General features: G+C 42.7%; 1 long non-coding RNA gene across 2 annotated transcripts; it reads left to right on the top strand.

Annotated features, from left to right (window-relative positions):
- The first annotated feature begins 2,615 nt into the window (after positions 1-2,615).
- On the top strand, positions 2,616-20,477 carry LOC144376257 (uncharacterized). 2 transcript variants are annotated; one of them, XR_013436501.1, is made up of 3 exons: positions 2,616-2,774; positions 12,823-12,877; positions 15,853-20,477. It is a non-coding gene; the product is annotated as an uncharacterized LOC144376257 (long non-coding RNA). The 2 variants fall into 2 exon arrangements; XR_013436502.1 differs by having other exon boundaries at positions 12,775-12,877.
- The last annotated feature ends 888 nt before the right edge of the window (positions 20,478-21,365 follow it).

Below are 21,365 nucleotides of genomic sequence, written 5' to 3'. Positions count from 1 at the left end.
TGGTTCTCTGAACTGTCCTGCTCTGCCCACTGTCTGTTAAGGTATCTGCTTCTATTGCCCCTTGCTGTTTGGATTTTTCTGTGGGTGACCCTCAACTGACCTAAGGTCTGCAGCTTTAATCTCCTCCTTGTTGGCTCCTTATAGTTCTTTTTTGCTTTTTGGTATTGGGGATCAAATATGCCTCACACTCCGAGGCAAGCACCCTACCACTGAGCTATGCCCCTAGGACCTTAGTAGAGCTTCTTAATGTTTGTGCCTCTGTATCATTTAGAAAATGAAATAATTTTATTTTACTATATTGTGAAAACAAAGAATTTATTTTAAAATTCAAGTGATGTAGAAAGATCTCATTAGGAAGTACTCGAGAAAATCATATCTAATGTGATTCTAGTATTAATATTTTCTTAGTTAATTTGAGGATATCACCCTGGATTTGTGTTTACCATGCATATATAACACATAAACTTACCTGAATGAACTCACATTTTGTTCCTTGGTATTTTAAAATTTTGATTCTTATTTATTTATTTATTGGCACCATGAATTGAACCCAGGGGCACTTAACCACTGAGCCACATCCCCAGCCAATTTTTAATTTTCTAATTAGAAACAGTGTCTCACTAAGTTGCTAAGGGCCTCATAAGTTGCTGAGACTGGCACTGAATTCTCAGTCCTCCTGCCTCTGCTCCCCTAGTGGTTGACCTCCAAACATGAGCCTCTGCTCTTGGCCTGTGGGTGACCTTCTAAGAAGGGCTTTAAAGTCCAGTGTGGAGACAGATGCTGAATCTAGCACAAACTGCAGGCCTTTCATTCCCTTGTGAACACAAGGGTGGTGGTACCTGCATCATGTACTTCTTCAGTGGAGTGGAGGGATTATAATTTTAAAATTTTAGCATCAGATTGATCTCTTTTTAGGTGCAAAGGGATGGAAACTATCCTTAGGCCTCAGGGTCTGAGTGGTCTCATTAGAAAACCTGTGGGTGTTCTGGCTCTTCTGGGAACATTCCCTCTCCCCCTAGATTGTGATCTGTGCTTCAACTCCTGTTGGACTGGAGGGCGCCTCTGGAAATTTACGTTATTTGCATAGAATACTATGCTGAGCACTCCCTTTAGGTCCTCAACATCTTGTTGCTAAATTTAGCAGCCTGCTCTTTCTTTCCTTTGTCTTTTTTGTCTTGTGAAGGAGAATCAGAATTCTTTGGTTGCCCACTCAACCCCTCCCTACCTCTCCTGACTCTGATTGGTCTGTGGTTCTCTGAACTGTCCTGCTCTGCCCACTGTCTGTTAAGGTATCTGCTTCTATTGCCTCTTGCTGTTTGGATGTTTCTGTGGGTGACCCTCAACTGACCTAAGGTCTGCAGCTTTAATCTCCTCCTTGTTGGCCCCTTATAGTTCTTTTTTGCTTTTTGGTATTGGGGATCAAATATGCCTCATAATCCTAGGCAAGCACCCTACCACTAAGCTATGCCCCTAGGACCTTAGTAGAGCTTCTTAATGTTTGTGCCTCTTTATCATTTAGAAAATGAAATAATTTTATTTTACTATATTGTGAAAACAAAGAGTTTATTTTAAAATTCAAGTGATGTAGAAATGTCTCATTAGGAAGTAGTCATGGAAATCATAGTCTAATGTGACTTCAGTATTAATATTTTCATAGTTAATTTGAGGTTATCACCCTGGATTTGTGTTTACCATGCACATATAACACATAAATTTACCTGAATGAACTCACATTTTGTTCCCTGGTATTTTAAAATTTTGATTCTTATTTATTTATTTATTGGCACCAATAAATTGAACCCAGGGGCACTTAACTACTGAGCCACATCCCCAGGCCATTTTAAAATTTTTATTTAGAGACAGGGTCTTGCAAAGTTGCTTAGGGCCTCACTATGTTGCTGAGGCTAGCTTTGAATTTGCACTCCTGCAGCCTCAGCCTCCAGAGCCATTGGGATTACATGCCTTTGCCTTTGCCATTGCACCTGGCTTGTTTCCTGCTGCCTTATGTGACAGTTTGTCTTAAGGATTTTCATATCAGTAAATGGAAACATGAATAACTTAAAAAATTAGTGAAGCATTTTCTTTCTTTTGTATTTATTTATTTAATTTATGTTTAGTTTTGATGGACATAGTACCTTTATTTTATTTATTCATTTCTATGTGGTGCTGAGGATGGAACCCAGTGCCTCATATCCTGACGGGAGCAGGAGCACTCCTTTACTGAGAAGGAAGCTCTGGAGCATTTTCAATATTCACAAAAGTTGAGAGATTGTGCTTTTACCACTTTTCACCTCTTCAATAGTTCTCCATGCATGGCCAGCAAAACCATTGCATTGAATGTTCTATTGTGTATCTCTCAATGCTAAGTTTTCACAAATAGTTAAGACTATCAACAGTAATTCATTACTATTGTCACACTGGTGGTGTTTGGATTTCTTTAGTTGTCTCACAACATGAAAAGTTTGTTTGCCTCATGGTCTAATAGTTTTCCAAAGGCTGAGTGATATTTTTTTTGGATGCACTCTAATTTACTCCACCCTATTGAGGGAGTGGTGATGCCAGAAGTGTGCCATTAATGTGCTGAAACTTATCTCCTAGGGGGAAGGACCCTTCCACCTTTTGACCCCGGGGGTGGAGTCCACACCCCAGGATATAGCTGTGGCTATGTAAAGGAAGTCCCAAAGTGATTCTCCCTTTTGTGAGGAGCCCGCAGGAAAGTGTCTTAAGCAATTTGGAAGCAGTCTTCAATCTCCAACTTCTACCCCTGCAAAACGGTAAGAAATAAATGGTTGTTTGCAAGGTAGAGTTGCCATGGGGTCTTGTTTTAGAAGCCTGAATGAGCCAAAGCTCTGATATTTTCTCATAGTAGACTGCCTTTGTTTGTTTAAACTAGTTTTGCTAATGGGGATTGAGCCTAGGACTACTTTATCGCTGAGCTACATCTCCAAAATATATTTTTAGTTGTCAGTGAATCTTATTATACTTTTTTATATGTGGTGCTAAGAATTGAACTCCACATTTCACACATGGTAGGCAAGCGCTCTACCACTGAGCCACAATCCCAGCCCCCTCAGTCCATTTTTGTTATTTATTTTACTTTTTATTCTGAGTCAATAGGGTCTCACTGACTTGCTTGAGATTGGCCTAAAATTGGTATCCTCTAGGCTCGTGCTCCGGAATACTTGGGATCTACTCAGGCACTAGTTCGCCCACATTATTTGCCCTTATTTAAGCGAGTTTGTGGAATATATTTGTTGAATTGGCCCTACCTCTTCAAAATGAGTTTGTGGAAGTGAAATCGCTGGGTCAGTACCCAAGGTCCAGCAACAGGGTTGTGAGTCTTTGCATTTCTGTCGGTTCGGTAGGTAGACTTCCTTTGCATTTTGTTCAGCACCTGTGTGGTAGAACATTTTTGTCTTTTTATATTTTGGGGGGTCCCGGGGTTTGAACTCCAGGGAGATTAATTACTGAACCACTTTTCCAGGTGGTTTTTTATATTTTATTTAGAGACGGGGTCTGGCTAAGTTGCTTAGGGCCTTGCTAAATTGCTGAGACTGGCTTTGAATTTGTACTCCTGCCTCAACCTCCTGAGCTCTGCTGAGATTATAGAGTGTGTGCCAACTGGCCCAGCCAGTCTTTTCTTATAATTGATTTTGGTTCTTTTTTTTTTTTTTTTTTTGCCGGTACTAGGAATTAGACCCAGAGGTGTTTTACCACTGAGCTTTATCCCTAGCCTTTTTAAATTTTTTAGAGGCAGGCTAGCTTGGAACTTTTCATCCTACTGCCTCACCTCCAAAAGTAGAGTTATTTCATATTTGTTGTTTTCTTTTTCTGGAAGAGGGTCTTCCTATGTTGTCCTAAAGTTCAGGGTTCAAGTTGTCCTCCTGCCTCAGCTTTCTGAGCAGCAGAGACTACAGGCTGGTACTTTCTGGGTCCAGGTTTAGGCGTTTGTTTTTTATTTTCCTTATGATTTTCATGCAAGTAGAGGTTTGACTCCAGTTGGGTGAAATTTTCATCATTTCAGGAAAGTTTTGGAGTTTTATAATTGTAGAGCTTGCATGAGAGTTTATTCCTAAGTGTTTTATTATATATATTTGAGAGAGGGGAGAGAGAGAGAGAGAGAGAGAGAGAGAGAGAGAGAGAGAGAGAGAGAGAGGGAGGGAGGGAGGGAGAGAATTTTGTAATATTTTTTACTTCTCGGCGGACACAACATCTTTGTTTGTATGTGGTACTGAGGATCTAACCCGGGCTGCATGCATGCCAGGCAAGCATGCTACCGCTTGAGCCACATCCCCAGCCCAATGTTATATATTTTTAACAATTGCTGATTTCTATGCTGAGGGTATAGGGTGAATGTTGATCCTGTGTGGAATTCCTGGGGTTTAATGTCTAGTGTTTACCTGCAACGGCTCGCCAGCCACCCCCCAACCCTTCAACCCCTCATTTGTTCCTAATGAGTTTTCCCATTGTATTCTAACTGGTTATTCTTTTTAATAAAGATATTTGTTTTCTAGCATTTTATGAGTTAATGAATGATAATATACATGCTCTATTTTTGGCAGAACTGGAGATTAAATTGAGAGATGCACAGATGGGTCAGCTTCCCCCCCCCCTTTTGGGGATTTAGAGGTTAATCACAGATATTTTTCTGCTATGGAGATACATCTCAAACCTTTTTACATTTTTTGAGTTTTTTCCTTTTTTTTTTTTCTTTTAGTTGTAGTTGGACCCACTGCCTGTATAATATTTTTATGTGGTGCTGAGGATGGAACTCAGCATCTCGCCCCTGCTAGGCCACAACCCCAGCCCCACTTTTTACTTTTTAAGACAATGTCTCCCTCAGTGGCTGAAGCTGGCTTCAAACTGGGATTCCTCTTTCCTCAGTTTGAAGAGTTGTTGAGATTAAAGGAGTGTACCACTGTAACCAGCTGGACATTAATTCCCTTGTGTGTGTGTGTGTGTGTGTGTGTGTGTGTGTGTGTGAGTGCATCCTGTGTGTGTATGCGTGCATCTTGTGTGTGTCCTGTGAGTGTGAGTGTGTGTGAATGAGTGTGTGTGTGTTTGATACTGAGGATTCAAACCATGGGAGTTTCAACATTAAGCTACAGCTATGCATTTTGTCGTTGTTGTTTTTTCCTAGGGATTGAATCCAGGGCTCTTAAGCACTGAGCTGCATCTTCAGCCCTTTAAAAATATTTTACTTAGAGACAGGGTCTCACTGAGTTGCTTAGTGCCTTGCTAAGTTGCTGAGGCTGGCTGTGAACTCACAATCCTCCTGCCTCGCCTCTGGAGCCACTGGGATTACAGGTGTACACCACCTTGCCTGGTTTAGCCATGACAATTTTCATTGCTTATTTTGGCAGAAGGTCTGAGTTCCCAGGCTGCTCTCTAACTTTTATTCCTCCTGCCTTAGTGCCTTAGTTCCCCTCTCAGATACGGAGAGGGAATTATAGATGGTCACCTCTATGCCTGGCTCTCACATTTTTTAATGGAGACTTTTCCTTTAAAGTGTTTATGATAATCAATGGTAATCTTATGTATAGTAAGTGTATTGGTGATTGGTGCTGGTAGTAATGTTTCCACAGGAGTGTCACTATTGTACATATATCTTTTGTTTGTTTGCTTTGAGGCCTATCCTGTTGTTTGTGAGCTGCTTTATAGTTCTATTATTATTTATTTTTTCTCCAGGAACTAGAAATGGGACCTAGGGGTGATCTACCACTGAGCTTTATCCCTGCCCCATTTTATTTTTTATTTAGAAGCAGGCTACCCTGCAACTTTTCATCCTACTGCCTTACCTCTGAAGTAAAGTTATTTCATATTTATTGTTGTTGTTTGTTTTCTTTTTTCTGGAAGAGGGTCTTCCTATGTTGTCCTTAAAGTTCAGGGCTTAAGTTGACCTCATGTCCCAGTTTTCTGAGCAGCTGGGACTACAGGCTGGTAACTTTTGAGTCCAGTTCAGGCATTTGTCTTTGTTTTCCTTATGATTTTTATCCAAATAGAGGTTTGACTCCATTTGGGTAAAGTTTTTTATCATTTCAGTAAAGTTTTGCAGTTTTATAACTGTAGAGCTTGCATGAGAGTTTATTCCTAGGTGTTACATATTTTTAACAATTGCTGATTTCTGTGCTGAGAGTATAGGTGAATACTGAGCATGTGTGGAGGCCCGGTGTTCATCACCCCCCAATCCTTAAACTCCTCATTCATTCCTAATGAGTTTTCCCCCATTGTGTTCTAACTGGTTATTCTTTGCTGCAGTCCGGCTGCAGCAGAATAAGGGGGGGGGGTGACGAATAAGTTGTGAACGTTGATACAGCAGGAATGGGAGCCGTTTATTGTAGGACAACAGAGCTATTTATACATTTTGCACAGCTTATCTTGATTAGCATAAACTAGATACATCAGTCAACCAATAAGGAATCTCCACACTTAATGGCTTGCTTTTGTTACTTCTCAAACCCCTCCCTCTGGCATTTTGCCAGGCACCATCCAGACTTGTTTACGAACTCTAACATTTCCCTGGCAAAATACCAGGTGTTATTTTGACTTGTTTACAGACCTTAACAATTCTTGTTTATAAAGATATTTGTTTTCTAGCATTCTTATGACTTAATGAATGATAATATACGTGCTCTATTTTTGGCAGAACTGGGGATTAAATTGAGAGATGCACTGATGAGCCAGCTTTTTTTTTTTTTTTTCTATTAGGGATATAGGGGTTGATCACAGATATTTTTCTGCTATGGAGATACACCTCAAGGTCTTTTTATGTTTTTTAAGTTTTTTCTTTTTCTTTTTTTCAGTTGTAATTGGACCCACTGCCTTTAATTTTATTTTTATGTGGTGCTGAGGATGGAATTCAGTGCCTTGTCACAAACAAGCCCCTTTTGTAGTTTTTAAGACAATGTGTCCGTCAGTTGCTGAAGCTGGCCTCAAACTGGGATTCCTGTTTCCTCAGTTTGCAGAGTTGTTTGGATTAAAGGAGTGTATCTCTGTAAGCAGGTGGAAATTAATTCCCTTGTGTGTGCTTGTGTGTGTGTGTGTGTGTGTGTGTTGTGTGTTTTTGATACTGGGGATTCAAACCAGGGAAATTTCACCATTAAGGTAAAGCTATGCATTTTTGTTTGTTTGTTTGTTTGTTGTTATTTTTCCCTAGGAATTGAATCCAGGGCACTTAAGCACTGAGTCGCATCTTCAGCCTTTTTAAAATATTTTATTTAGAGACAGGGTCTCACTGAGTTGTTTAGTGCCTTGCTAAGTTGCTGAGGCTAGCTTAGAACTCACATTCATTCTGCCTCACCCCTGGAGCCCTTGGGGTAACAGGTGTGCACCACCTTGCCTGGTTTAGCCATGACAATTTTTATTGCTTATTTTGGCAGAAGGTCTGAATTCCTAGGCCGCTCTCTAACTTCAGCAACTGAGGGGGGATTATAGATGGTCACCTCTATGCCTGGCTCTCACATTTTGTAATGAAGAGTTTTCCTTTTAAAGTGTTTATGATAATCAGTGGTAATCTTATGTATAGTTAGTGTGTTGGTGATTGGTGCTGGTAGTAATGTTTCCATAGGAGTGTTGCTATTGTACATATGTCTTTCGTTTGTTTGTGTTGAGGCCTATCCCGTTGTTTGTGAACTGCTTTATGGTTTATTTATTTATTTATTTATTTAGGTACTGGAATTGGACCCAGGGGTGATCTACCACCAAGCTTTATCTCTGGCCTTTTTTTTTTTTTTAAGAGCAGGCTAGTTTGCAACTTTTCATCCTACTGCCTCACCTCTGGAGTAGAGTTATTTCATATTTGTTGTTGTTTGTTTTCTTTTTCTGGAAGAGGGTTTTCCTATATTGTCCAGTGCAGTGTTAAAGTTGGAGGCTCAAGGTGTCCTCCTGTCTCAGCTTTCTGAGAAGCCGGGAGTACAGGCTGGTACATTTTGGGTCCAGGTTTAGGTGTTTGTCTTTTGTTTTCCTCATTTCAGGAAAGTTTTGCAGTTTTATAATTGTAGAGCTTGCATGAGAGTTTATTCCTAGGTGTTACATATTTTTAACAATTGCTGATTTCTGTGCTGAGGGTGTAGGGTGAATGTTGAGCATGTGTGGAGGCCTGGGGTTTACTGCCTAGCATTCACCTGCATCATCACGTCAACCTCCCCCCAACTCTTCAAACCCTCATTTATTCCTAATGAGTTTTCCCCCATTGTGTTCTAATTGGTAATTCTTGTTTATAAAGATATTTGTTTTCTAGCAATCTTATGCCTTTATTTAAAGGATCATAATATTACAGGCTCTATTGTTTGCGGAACTGGGGATTAAATTCAGAGCTGCTCTCATCGGCCAACTCTTTTTTTAAGTTGGTAGTTTAGGGATTGAATCCAGAGATTCTCTGCCACTGTGCTAAATCCCAAGCCCTTTTTACTTTTTATTTTAAGACAGTGGCTTCCTCAGTTACCAAGGCTGGCTTCAAATTTGGTTCCTCCTTCCTTATTTTGCAGAGTTGCTGGGATTAATTAAAGGAGTGTACCTTTTTAACAGCTGGACATTCACTGTGTTGTGTTTGTGTGTGTGTGTTTGATACTGGGGATTGAACCCAGGGGAGTTTAACCACTGAGCCACATCCTCAGCCAGTTTTTTTATTTTTATTTAGAGAGAGGGTCTTGCTGAGTTGCTTAAGGCTTCACTAAATTGCTGACGCTGATTTTGAATTTGTGCTCCTCCTGCCTCAGCCTCCCAAGCTCATGTGTGCCACTATGCCAGCCTGTCCAGTTATTTGTGAACTGCTTTATGGGTTTATTATTATTATTATTATTATTTTCTGGAACTAGGGAATTGACCCAGGGGTGATCTACCACTGAGCTTTATCCTTGGTCCTTTTCACTTTTTATTTAGAAGCAGGCTAGCCTGCAACTTTTCCTCCTTGGCCTCAGCTCCGGAGTAGAGTTATTTCATATTTGTTGCTTGTTTTCTTTCTTCCTTCCTTCCTTCCTTGCAGAGGGTCTTCCTATGTTGTGCAGGCTAGCGATAAAGTTTGGGGCTCAAGTTGTCCTCCTGTCTCAGCTTTCTGAGCAGGTGGGACTTCGGCTGGTACCTTCTGGGTCCAGGTTTAGGCTTTTGTGTTTCTTATGATTTTCATCCAAATAGAATTTTGACTCCAGTTGGGTGATTTTTTTTTTCTCATTTCAGAAAAGTTTTGCAGTTTTATAATTGTAGAGCTTGCATGTGAGTTTATTCCTAGGGGTTATATATTTTTAACAATTGCTGATTTATGTGCTGAGGTATAGGGTGATTGTTGAGCATGTGTGGAGGCCCTGGGTTAAGTGTCTAGTGTTCCCGTGCAGGGAGGCACGAACCACCAACATGTCTGTTCCTTATGAGTTTTCCCCCATTGTGTTCTAACTGGATATTCTTGTTTGTAAATATATTTGTTTTCTAGTATTTTTATAACTCAAACAAGGTCTTTTAATATTTTTTTAGATTATACATGGACACAATACCTCTGTTTTGTTTTTGTATATTTTTATGTGGTGCTGAAGATCAAACCCAGTGCCTCACATATTCTAGGCAAGCACTCTTCCAATGAGTTACAACCCCAGCCCACTTAAGCAATTTAATGAATGATAATATATGTACTCTGTTTTTGGCGGGAGTGAGGGTTGAATTCAGAGCTGCACTCATGGGCCAACATTCCTTTTTTTCTTGTGGGGATTTAGGGGTAGAACCCAGATATTCTCTGTAACTAAGCTACATTCAAGTCCTTTTTGCTTTCTATTTATTTTATTTTTTAATTTTTTAAAAAATTATAAGTGAACACAATAACTTTTGTTAGAGTCTGTAAACAAGTCAAAATAACACCTGGCATTTTGCCAGGGGAATGTTAGAGTTCCTAAACAAGTCTGGATGGTGCCTGGCAAAATGCCAGAGGGAGGGGTTTGAGAAGTAACAAAAGCGAGCCATTAAGTGTGGAGATTCCTTATTGGTTGACTAATGTATCTAGTTTATACTAATTAAGATAAGCTGTGCAAAATGTATAAATACCTCTGTTGTCCTACAATAAATGGCTTCCAGTCCTGCTGTATCAACTTACACAAGTTGTTCGTCACCCTCTGGTTATTTTGCCGCAGCCGGACTGCGCAAACTTTATTTTATTTATGTGGTGCTGAGGATTGAACCCAGTGCCTCACACATGCCAGGTGAGTGCTCTGCCTCTGAGCCTCAGCCCCAGCCCTTTTTTGCTTTCTATTTTAAGACAGTGTCTCCCTCAGTTGCTAAGACTAGTTTCAAACTTTGATTCCTCCTTCCTCAGTTTGCAGAGTTGCTAGAAATGTGTGTACTTCATAAACAAGTTGGATATTCATTCTCACGTGGTGTGTGTGTGTGTGTGTGTGTGTGTGTGTGTGTGTGTGTGTGTGTGTGTATGTTTGATACCGGGGATTGAATCCAGGGGAGTTTTACTACTGAGCTACAGCCATTGAGATTTTTTGTTTTGTTATGTACAGGGCATTGAACCCCTGGGCACTTAAGCACTGAATCACATCCCCAGCCCTTTTTAAATATTTTTTTTTACAGATGGTCTCACTGATTTGCTTACTGACTAGTTAAATGGGTGAAACTGGCTTTGAATTGTTAATCCTCCTGCCTCAGCTTCTGGAGCCACTGAAACTTAGGTTTGCACTACCTCGCCTGGCCTAGCCACAGCAGATTTTAGTGCTTATTCTGGCACAAGGCCTAAATTGCCCAGGCTGCTCACTAACTTTCTGTCTTTCTTTCTTATTCTCCCAGTGTCTGAGAGGGAATTACAGATAGTTACCACTGTGCCTGGCTTTCATGTTTTTTGTTTGTTTTTAGTATATATTTATTTGTCAATGGACATTTTTAAAAATTTATTTATTTATATGTGATGCTGAGAATCCAACCCAGTACCTCACCTGCCAGGCAAGCTCACTACCACTGAGCCACAACTCCAGCCTTTTCCTGTTTTTAATTAAGATTTTTCAAGTGTTTAGGATAATCAGTGATGATCTTCTGTATAATAAGATTTATTGGTGATCCTTGCTGATAGTAATGTTTTCACCGAGTGTCGCTAATGTATGTATATCTTTGTTTGTTTGATTGGTTTTGGTACTGGAGATTGAACCCAGAGGCACTGCATCACATCCCCAGCCAGTTTCTTATATTTTATTTAGAGACAGGGCTTTGGTGAGTTGCTTAGGGCCTCAGTGAGTTGCTTAAGGCTTTGGTGAGTTGCTGAGGCTGAGTTTGAACTTGCATTCCTCTTGCCTCAGCATTCCATGTTGCTGGGATTACAAGGGGCAGGGGTTTTCCATTTTTTTTAATGATTTTATAGCTTGCTAAATAACTTTGGTTTTTGTCTCTGTTTTAAGGGTTTAGTAAGCAATTGAAGCTTTTATTTAAGCAAGGTATTAAAGCATTTGATAGAGACTGGCAGTAGGATTATAAAGAATTTGTAAATTTCATCATCAGTCCATGAGTATGTTAATTTTTCTTGTGAGATGTGTGCCTTCACAACACTCAGTTGTTTGAGTTTTTTTAAAAGGCAGTGTGTATTCTTGAGGTCTTAAACCTGAAAAGATACTTGTAAAATGCATATATAAGCCTTGTTCTGAGATGTAGACAGGTCCTAGTTGAACCATCTGTGTGATCTGAAATTGTTTGTCTTTAATTTACTAGGTGTAGATAGAGGAGATCTTCATACCTTAATTTTCTGGACTGGGGGTATATGGGTGCTGTACTAAGGAACTATAGCCTCAGTTATTTTAAATTTGCTTTTGAGACAGGGTCTCACTAAGTTTCCTGGCTGGCCTCAAACTTGTGATCCTCCTGCCTCAGATTCCCACCTCACTGGGATTGCATGCACATACCACCCTTCCTGGCTTCCAACCTATTGTTTTACGTATACCATGTATTTAAAACTTGGTAACTTAGTTGGGTGTCGTGGTGCATGCCCATAAACTCAGCAGCTCAAGGGCCTGAAGCAGTAGGATCATGACTTCAAAGCCATCCTCTGCAACTTATGGTTGTCCTAAACAACTGGTGAAACCCCATCTCTAAATAAAACACAAAGTAGGGCTGGGGATGTGGCTCAGTGATTGAGTTCCTCTAGGTTTAACTCCTGTTACCTAAATATATAAGTAATTAACATTTTCTAGCTTGTTAGGATAGAGAATAGTTTCAAAATTTCAAAATGAAAAGACTAAGAATAGTAATTTACTCATTTACCTTTATATACTTACTGGTCAAAAAAAAAACAAAATTATGCCATCATCTTAAGGTACTGAGTAGTGCACATATCACAAGTTATAGTAAAAACAGCTTTATGTTACTCAACTAATTTGACAGAAGTGTTTGTGAGCATGGCACAGAATTCTTATAGTTTGTGCCAGTTTTATAAATTCTTCCCAGGTCATCAAAGTCGAAAATACAGTGGAATATTAAGCATGAAGAAGAATGCTATGCAATTTCTATTCTCTATGCTTTCATTAAAATTAAAATTAAAATTTGAACCTTGTTCAATCATTTACCTCTGTGGATTATGAAATCCTGCTGGCAGCCAGTTGTTGTATATGACAGAAATGAGGAGATGATTTGCTGAATCAGAGTTTATTGAAATACAATGAGAATTGTTGTGTATGTTTACATGCTCAGAGGGGAGAGAATAATGTGAAAAATCTTCATAGAATACAGCAGATAAATGAAGTACTTTAACCACATATGAATGGTTTCCAAAATTCTTAAAGCCCACTTGTTCAATTAATATGGAAACAGGCTTTGTGAAAAGTAAAGTGTCCTTGAAGCTGAGATTTTCCTGTACAGGAGCAGTTCTTGGAGAAGCCAGCTTGACCACCTTGGTGGACAGTCAGGATAACAGGTAAGGTCTCTAATTGCTAGTTGATACAGGTGGTATTGGTGGATGAGGCTTCTGAGATTAATTCGCTGCTGATGAGCCTTGTCACTGCTTGTCTCTAGGCTTTCAGAGAAATATCATGGACTTTCACATGACAGAGGTGGCCCTACCTTAACCTAAGCTCTCAGGGTGTATGACAAAACTCTGAAGTTGAGATATTTTCTGAAGCTCAGCAGTTTAGATCAGTGGCTGACACATGGGGAGTCTGATGGGACATATAAGGTCTGGCAACACATCATGCTCTAGCAAGGAGGGAAAACTCTCCCAAACATCAAACTTTTAGAAGTATTTAGAAATATTTCATAGTTACATAACATTTGGCCTAGCACCAAAACCAAGCCACCCTCTGCCCTGGTTCAAGGCTCAACCCATGAACAGGTGGACAGAAGATGCCATTATTTCAAGCCTTTGTAATTCTGGAGTCTGAAAAGGCTACCCAGGAGCTTTAAGGAGTAAGTGGGTGGAGAAAATGATTTCTTAGAAGAAGAACCTGACTGGCCTGGTGGCCCATGCCTATAATTCTAATGACTGGGAAGGCTTAAGCAGCAGGTTTGCAAGTTGGAAGCCAGCCTCAGCAACTTACAAAATGCTGTTTCAAAATCAAAATGGCCACAAGTGTTGCTCCATGATAGAGTGACCCTGGGTTCCATCCCCAGCACTGCCCTCACCACCCCCCTCCAACCAAAAAAAGTGTGGTTGCTCCTGCCTGCAGGACTGTGGAGTCCAGAAATAGACAAAGCATTCACTCTGGCTTCCCACATATCACAGCTAGTCTCTACAAGATTGGCCTCCTTCCCCATACCTCTTCAAATATATTTTCCAACAACTGTATCTTACTCCCAAAGTTTGTGATATTGATTAAAATTAACATTAATTATGACATCTTGTTTCCAAAATTAATGTTTTTTTGACCCATGCAGGGCATGTGTTCCCTGCAGTCACCACATGTGCCCCTTACTGAAATTTGGCTCTGCATATATTTTTTTTAATATTTATTTTTTAGGTGTAGATGGATACAACAAAATGCCTTTATTTTTTTTTATATGGTGCTGAGGATTGAACCCGGGTCCTGCTGCTGCTAGGCAAGTGCGCTACTACTGAGCCACAATCCCAGCCCCATCTGCATACTTTTTATGTTTTTTGTTCCTGAGGATTTAAATATTTTATGTCTGTTGTGAAAGGGAGACTTTTTTTTTTTTTTTTTTTGGTGGTGGTGCTGGGAAATGAACCCAAAGCAGTGTGCATGCAAGGTAAGCACTCTATCAACTGAGCTCTGTATCCCAGCCCTGAAAGGGACTTTTATATGAGATTATTGCTGATTCAGTGATTTTTCTAATGATTTTCATGAGAATGAGAAATGATGAATTTTCATTTTCTTTCTTTCTTTCTTTCTTTCTTTCTTTCTTTCTTTCTTTCTTTCTTTCTTTCTTTCTTTCTTTCTTTCTTTCTTTCTTATTTTCTACTTTGTGTAATTGGTGCAGGTATCATCAGGTAGTACAAATGTTCTTCAGTATTCCTGTCTGGTCCCTGAAAGCTTGTGTCCTTTAGCTCCGCCATGAGGCTGGTTATAAAATTCAGTTGTACCTGTGTTAAACTCTTAAGTGGGTGTTGACCTTACAAAATATGTTCCTGAGGCTGTGAGATCGATATTAGATTCAGGTTAGATTCAGGTTCTTAATGTTTACATTTGTGGTCTTGTCTCTAGCTGACAATGTGGCCTCTTTTATTTATTTATTTATTTTTTAGTTACTGAGGATTGAACCCAGTGGTGCTTAACTACCAAGTCACATACCCAACACTTTTTAATATTTTACATAGAGACAGGGGTCTCATTAAATTGCTTAGGGCTTTGATAATTTGCTGAGGCTTCCATTGATCTCACAATCCTCCTGCCTTAGCTTCCTGAGCTGCTGGAATTACAGGTAGGAGCCACCACTCCCAGCCTGGGGCATTATTTTCAGGTTTTTGTGTCACTGTTAGACTTGTTAAAACCTCTGCCATTGTTGTTTCTGTTTGACAGATCCACCCAACCCAATCATGGCATTTTTCTGTGTACTTGAACTTTACTTCATTTAGGAAATGTTTTTTTTGTGCATCAAATTTGGCCTACCACATGTTTTTCTAAGTAAGGTTTCACTGGAACACAATCATGGCTGCTTTCTTGGCACAGGAGCACAGTTGAGTAGTGGAGCACACTGGATGACCTACAAGGCAGAATTATTTACTGGTTGGCCCTCCAAGGAGGCATTTTCTAGTCTGTGCATTCCTGTATCCTTCACCTCCCCTAGACAAGGCTTGTGGTCTGTGTTAGTCAGGTTTTTGTCACTAACAATAAAGTACATGATAAGAAAACTAGTTTCAGAGGTTCAATCCATGGTGGACGTACTCCATTGCTCTGGGACCAAAATGAGGCAGAATGTCATGGCGGAAGGGCATGATGGAGGAGTGCTGCCCCATTGATGTTGGCCAGGAGACAGAAAGAAGGGAAGGGGAAGAGGCCATAGGGAATATGGACCCATTCCAGATAGGTACCCAGTGATCCACTTCCTTCAGTCATACCCCACCTGTGTATGATTACCACCCAATTACTCTATTCAAAATAAGATGAACTGATTTTAGATCACAGCTCTAAGTCTAATCATTTTACCTTTAATAGTTCTGCATTAACAGTTTTCACTTTATGTCCAAATCATAACATGATCCTTTTCAATTAGACTGTGGGGACCTTGCTTCAATATTTTCCTTACCAGGAAAAATGCTGCCCTTAACAGGGTATATGTTCTAGTGGGGGAGAGACTGGCAATAGGAAAGAAATTAGTAGATGGTGCAGTAAGTTACAAAGTTGTTGAGGAGGATTGAGAGGAAGCAGTGGATGGTACATTAGACACTGAGGTTCTTCCCAGGCCAGGCATCCATAAGCTCTTGCATTTGTCCTTCAGCTTTGACCCTTCAAGTGAAACTGGACTTTTCACACCTCCTTCCTGCATCTCCCCAGCTGCAGCCAGTGCCTTTCCTGGTCTCTAAAACTGTGAGTACTGAGGTGAAGAAACTGCTGGACAAAGTCCTAGGGTGAGTGCTGCTGAAAATGCACCCACGGCTGTGTGGATGGGGGCAAAGTGAGTCTGGAAGAGGGAATTAGAAGGGAAGTGGTGTTAGGTGGCCTGGCCCACTGAGCTGCAACCAGGTGGACCCTCTTTCTTGTGTCAGACCCCTTGGTGGGTTTCTTGGTAGTCTGTCTTGCTTTGGAGTTTGAACTTGACCTGTGGGCATTGACTGCATGATATTGATATAGGAGTTATAAGAATTTTCATCACTTGTGTGTTTTCAAAAATGATAGAAATAATGGACTCATGTGAGGAGTGTAATGGAAATTCAGTAGAAGTTATTCGTAATGTCTGACACATGGTTAAGTACCAGCAACATTTGCGAAATGAAGTAAAATAGTTGTATTCCATATAGTTATAGTGCTTAGGAACTTTGGTTTTTATGCTTAACTGTTAGTAATAGTTGAGTGTTATCTTCTATAAGATGGAAGGGAATCATCAACTTTAGTTTCCATTGAGTATTAACTCAAATGGTTGAATATAGGTTTTCCAAGAAAAATGAAGATAATATGTACTTAAGGAATACATTTGTTATTGGTTCATGTTTCTAGCCACATGGTGGACATTTTCTTACCAGGAGGAACATTTATATATTCAGCATAAAGATTTCATAGAAAAATAAGCCGAGTGCCTTTATTTTAAAATTAATGGTAATTTCAGTTATGTATTTAAAACATTAAAATACTTTTGTATTGGTACTTGTCATCAAGTTCCTATAGGTTGAAGCCTCCAGGATATTAATTGTGAGGAACAGAGTCTCAGGCAAGTGGTACATTTCTGGTGATGTAACTAATAATTAAGTCAATATTTGTGGTTATATGATTGAAGTTTTATATATTTGATAAATATTTTTAAGAATAACTTCAGGGCTGAGGTTGTGGCTCAGCGGCAGAGTGCTTGCCTAGCATGTGTGAGGCACTGGGTTTGATTCTCAGCACCACATATCAATAATTAAAATAAAGGTCCATTGACAAGTAAAAAAATTTCTAAAAAAGATATAAAGATGCTATGTCAGTTTTTCATGGCTGTGATCAAAATAACATAAACAAGAACAACTTGGAGAAAGAACAGTTTATTTTGGTTCATGTTTTCAGTGGACTCAGTCAAGGTCAATTAGCACCATTGATCTGGCACCCAAATGAGGCAGAATATCATGGCAGAGGGTATGGTAGAGAAAGCTGCTCAGCTCTTGGCAGTGGGGAAGCAGGGTAGAGGAGGAAGGGGCCAAGGACAAATACTGTCCTCAAGGCCAAACCCATAATGACTTACTTCCTCCATTCATGTCCCATATGCCTATACTTTTCACCAACTCCCTGTGGTCCCTTCAAATTATTAAACCAACTAATAGATTAACCCACTGGTCACTTCAGAACCCTCATGAACATTCACCTCTGGAACATGGTGGCATTGCCTTAACCATGGGCTTTCCAGATTAAAAACAGTAACAGATTTTATTATTGTTTCTATTTTAGCATAATGTAGTTGTTATAAATGAGTTTCATGATGTAATTTGTTGCATGACTTTGTATTGTCCAAGTGTCTAGAGTATCAGAAAAAACCCAGACTGAATAAAGAGCAGACATGAGGAGGTTAGTACAGGCAGGGTTACAGCAGGGGAATTCATCCTATGAAGTCAACACAGGATTGACATGTTCACCATAGAGAAATACATATCTGAGATGAGAAAGAGCAAATTCACTTGAATTTGTTCTGGTTTGGGGGCCTCGTATTGTTGGTGGAATTAGAAGACTAAGGCTCTAGGACTTGTTTTGTTCTTGTGATTAAAAACCAGGGCCTGGTACAAGCTAGGCAAGCAATCACTGATTGACACTCCTAGCTTTAGGCAGCAGGCTGTAAAATTTTAGGCAGCTTTTCTACCTTAGCCTCTCTTTGGAGCACAATAGACAATTTTAATTGTAAGGCATATAAGTAAGAGTAATTTATATAAAGGAACAAAATGATGCTTGTTCACAGGCATCCACTTAAGGTATTGCTCTATGATGGAATGTTTCCTGACAAATGCATCCTGAGGTAATTTTGTCCATTTGCAAACATCAGAGTATGTACCCACATAAAGTAAGATGGCTACATCACTAGGCGATCTAGTCTGATGGGACCAACTTATAAACTGATCTTCATTGACTGAAATGTTATGTCATATGTGACTGTAACTGGGACCACAGAGGTAAAACTTTTGTCAACAGTTCAGTTTTTTTTATGGGTTTGCATGATTCTCACACAAACAAACTGAGGTTTGAGGAGAAGACTTGCTCCTGGAAGTCTCGCATGTCAGACTTCCAGGAAGGGCCAGTTTGACCCATTCCTGGCCAGTACCTGATGTGTGAGAATCATGTGACTGAAATGTTGAGGAAGAAGCCCTTTCCATCTTGGGGGGCTATACTGGTGGCCAAGCTGGATGTCCCTGCTTCAGATGGTAAGTATCCTTCCTTTTTATACTGGTGGGGTGGGGTCGGGGTAGGGGGTTGCCTAGAACTTTTGGTTTGCTGAGATTGGATTGTCATGGAACTGCTGGGCTCCTGTCACACCTGGGGCTGAACACTGGACACAGCAGCAGAGCTGGAAACATCACAGGCAATCAGGCCTCAGCTCTACCATGCAAGTGTGAGAAATAGGGTTATGAGGAAAGGCCATATGAGCACAGTAGGTATGTGCGCAGGAAATAAGATCCAGCTGAACAGTGCCTGTGTGGGCACTGGATATGGGGATGTGGCTGGGCAATGCAAGAGTTGTGGCCTTTTTTGGGGGAAGGTACAGATAGATAAGCCCCTACATAAGCCCCCCCCCCCCATGCCCAGCATCTCTTCCTTTTGGTGTTACTGGCTCCTTACACTTGATGCCTAGATGTCTTGTTTTGGACCCGTTTAAATTCATTTTTCATTTTCCCTGCACCAGTCCTGTGCCATTATCCCATTCCCACATGTTTACTACTTGGTCGTAAAAACTTGGCCTCACAAAATTACAATGTGATTGTGTACAACTTCGATGGCCATAGATTCTCATCCTTGTCTATTTGACAAGACCCTTTCCTTAGATACATAGTCCTGGGACAGTGCCTGGGCCTCTTAGTTGGGACCATTAACACATCCTCTTTCTCAGACCTGTGACCATGCTCCAGGACCCCAGACAGCCTGAGGTGGACCTGGGCCTTGAGCCTTCCACCCACCTGCGCCACCTACTCCACTCTCTCCACTCCCTTCCTCCCATCCCCTGGGCCTGATGGGGGCCCTGGTAAGTGGCTTTCCAGACGTGGGCCTGGCTCCTTGCTGTAACCCCAGACCACTCAGCTCCAGGACCCTGGCCCTGTCCCTAATTCTGGATCTCAGGCCCATTGCTGGCGTCTCCTTTTGGGACTCCCCTCTGTTGCCCTGGTGCTGTGGGATCCCTGCACTGCCTGGACCCTTCGGTCAACCTGATTGTCCCCAGCCTAAGCTCCTCCATGGGTCCCAGGTCCCCTCCCACCCAGACACCAAGCTTCATGCTGGCACTGGCAGCCTTTCCACACACAGGGCCCTCCTTGGCCCTTCTGGGGTCGAGGTCCCATCCCAGTCTTTAGGTTCTACTCCCTTGGATTGCAGAGGAGTGCAAAAGGCTGGCCTCAGGCACTGAAGACTGCCTATGGAAAACATAGCACTGCCCCTCTCCTGGCCCCCCTTGGCTGCCTGAAAACTCCCACCTGGCAGTGGAACTGGGCTATACACTGACCTTGGCCGGCGGGATCCCGTCCCTTCCCTCCCCAGCCCTCTTGCCTTGCATGCTGCCCATAACCAAAGCCAGCCCTCCCTAAAAATGGAGCTGTAAGCTCTAGTCCCAGGGCTTGGCTCCTAGCCCTGGCCCCTGAGCACTTGCTCATAGGTCCTCTTGTCATGTTGCATGGCATCCTGTGGCTTAGGGTGGACTCACTCAATGTCCTTTGGTCAAACCAAAAGCCTCTTGCTTGGGACCCTATATGTGATCCTCTAGGTGCCCCTTGGGCTGCACACCTCCACACAACTCCATACTTTCCTCCACCTGGCCCCGCCCCATGCTCCCCGACCCTCTCTCCCCATGCAATCTCTCCCTGTTCCTTGGCCTCCATTGCCTGGCTCCCTAGCACAGGCTCCTCCAGTGAGTCCCCGGACCCCTCCCAGCCAGCCACCCAGCTTCATGCTGGCGCTGGCAGTTTTTCCACACCCAGGGCCCTCCTTTGGCCCAGCTTGGGTCCAGGACCCTGCCTGGAGGATCTACACCCTGGATTGCAGAGGAGTGCAATGGGCTGGCCTCTGCACCCAGGAGGCTCCCTAGGGGAAACACAGCCCTGCCCCTCGCCTGGGCACCTGTGGCTGCCCGCAGTCTGACACCTGGCAGTGGACGTGGGCGCTGCTCTGACCTTGGCCTGCGCGATCCGCTCCCTTCCCTCCCCTGCCCTCTCGCCTTGCCTGATGCCCCTAACCCAAGACAGCCCTCCCTAACCATGGAACTTTAAGCTCCAGTCCTGGGGCCTGGCTCCTGGTCCGCCCCCTGAGCGCCTGTTCCTCCTCCTGTCGCATGGCGTGCCGTGCCTTGACATCGGGTGGCATCGCTCCGGGTCGTCGGGTCAAACCGGGGGCCCCTTGGTTGGGCCCCCTACCGCGCGCGCCCCCTCTTTGCTTCTCGCGCCCCCCCACGCCACCCCCCTCTTTCCTCCTCATCATCCTCGCGACGCCTCTTTTCACCTTCACTCTCTCCCCTTGCGCTCTCTGCCTTCTATTGGCCTAGGTGGCGCAGCTCCCTACCCAAGGCTCCTCCAGTGGGTCCCGGGACCTCTCCCAGCGAGCCACCCAGCTTCATGTTGGCGCTGGCAGCCTTTCCACACCCAGGGCCCTCGTTTGGCCCTGCTTGGGTCCAGGATCCTTCCTGGAGGATCTAGTCCCCTGGATTGCAGAGGAGTGCAATGGGCTGGCCTCTGCGCCCAGGAGGCTCCCTAGGGGAAACAGAGCTCTGCCCCTCGCCTGGGCACCCTTGGCTGCCCGCAGCCTGACACCTGGCAGTGGACGTGGGCGCTGCGCTGACCTTGGCCTGCGCGATCCCCTCCCTTCCCTCCACTGCCCTCTCGCCTTGCCTGCTGCCCCTAACCCAAGCCAGCCCTCCCTAACCATGGAGCTTTAAGCTCCAGTCCTGGGGCCGGGCTCCTGGGCCGGACTCCTGAGCGCGTGTTCCTCGTCGTGTCGCGTGGCATGCCGTGCCGTGGCGTCGCTCCGGGTCCTCGGGTCAAACCGTGGGCCCCTTGCTCGGGCCCCCTACCGAGCGCGCTCCCCTCGGTGCCCCTCGAGCCCCCCCAACCCACCCCACTCTTTCCTCCTCCTCGTCCT

Source organism: Ictidomys tridecemlineatus, chromosome 1 (genome assembly GCF_052094955.1).
Source record: "Ictidomys tridecemlineatus isolate mIctTri1 chromosome 1, mIctTri1.hap1, whole genome shotgun sequence".
Classification (NCBI taxonomy): Eukaryota; Metazoa; Chordata; class Mammalia; order Rodentia; family Sciuridae; genus Ictidomys; species Ictidomys tridecemlineatus.
The sequence above is the reverse complement of the archived record's forward strand: the minus strand, read 5'-3'. Positions and strand labels throughout refer to the sequence as shown.